This window comes from Gossypium hirsutum, chromosome A13 (assembly GCF_007990345.1).
Source record: "Gossypium hirsutum isolate 1008001.06 chromosome A13, Gossypium_hirsutum_v2.1, whole genome shotgun sequence".
Classification (NCBI taxonomy): Eukaryota; Viridiplantae; Streptophyta; class Magnoliopsida; order Malvales; family Malvaceae; genus Gossypium; species Gossypium hirsutum.
The window spans coordinates 19,215,458-19,216,952 of record NC_053436.1 but is presented as its reverse complement, the minus strand read 5'-3'; positions in this window follow the sequence as shown (position 1 = coordinate 19,216,952).

The following is a 1,495-nucleotide window of genomic DNA, read 5'->3' as shown; positions in this document are numbered from 1 at the left end:
ATGTCAAAAGGACCTATTTGCAAAAAGATTTCAAAATACATATAAAAGTGTGATTAAATGGAAAATGTGAGTTGTTATAAGCATGAAAAAGGTTCAGTTAGGCTTGGGTCTTGATGAAATTGAATAGATTTCATTTTACGAGCCTAAGGACTAAAATGTAAATATGTTAAAGTTTAGGGGAAAAATTTAATTTTGCCATAATGTAAGTTTTGGACTAAATTGAGTAAGGTGATTAAGAAATGAGTTAAATTTGATATTATAGATCGAGTGAAATGGGGTTCGGACCTAGATCGAGGGGAAAACAAAGTATTTGACGATTAGGTTCATTTCCTACTATTTTTGTACTGAAATAAGTTCTTATGTAAATAATGCATTGTTATTTATGCTTTAATTACTTTAATATTGTATGAATTGTGATTTTCTCTTGAATGTGATCGAAAAAGTTTGCTAAGTGATAAATCCCGGTTGTACCTTAAAAATAGATAAGATACAAATGTCATGACATTAGGGTTACCGAGACTAGGATATGGCATCGTTATGAGATTTCGTGTAAGACCACATCTAGGATATGGCATCGATATGAGATTTCTTGTAAGACCATAGCTGGGCTATTGGCATCAAAACAAGATCCTATATAAGACCACATCTGGGATATGGCATTGGTATGGTACTATCTGGAAAATAGCCTTAGTTTTGTCCACACGAGTACATGGGCATGTTTCTAGGTCATGTGAGACACACGGATCGCGCTATGGGCGTGTGTCCTCTGCACCTTAATTGTCGCAAAACAGAATGCTTAGTATTGAGCATACGGGCAGAGACATGTTTATGAAAAATTATGAAAATTAAATTGACCACACAGCCTAAGCACACGAGCGTGTGCCTTGCCTGTGTGACTTCAATTTTCTCTTGGATGACAAACAGATAGTTACATGGGTTAGGGACACGGGCGTGTCCCAAGCCACATGGGTGTGTGGCTCTTAAAACATGAAAAATTTTCTAAGTGTTGTGAAAATTTTCGAAGTTTTTGGTTTAGTCCCGAACCGCTTCCAAAGCATGTTTTGGGCCTCGTAGGCTCATAAAAGTTTTAAATTTGGATGGGAATTTACATCTCAATTTTGTATGTTTGCTTGTGTTTAAGTCCGGTAATGCCTCATACCTTGTTCTAGCGTCGAATACGGGTAAGGAGTGTTACATTTAGTGGTATTAGAGCTACGGTTTAGTAGATTCTTGGACTAACATAGCGTGAGTAAGAGTCTACCTATACATGCCATAAATGAACTGTGATAGTGTGGTGACTCCTGAAAATTTTGAATTGTGTTTTCATATAGTAAATGGATCCCAATCGAGCTGAGGCTGATGACGTTAAAAGTAATGCACCGGCTTCCGCTCAATAGGCAGCACCGTCTAATTGTAGACATCCAACGGCTGGTTAGGGAAAAGGGGGCAGGGAAGCCTTTCTCCATATGATGAATGAGTAGTATACGAAATTTGT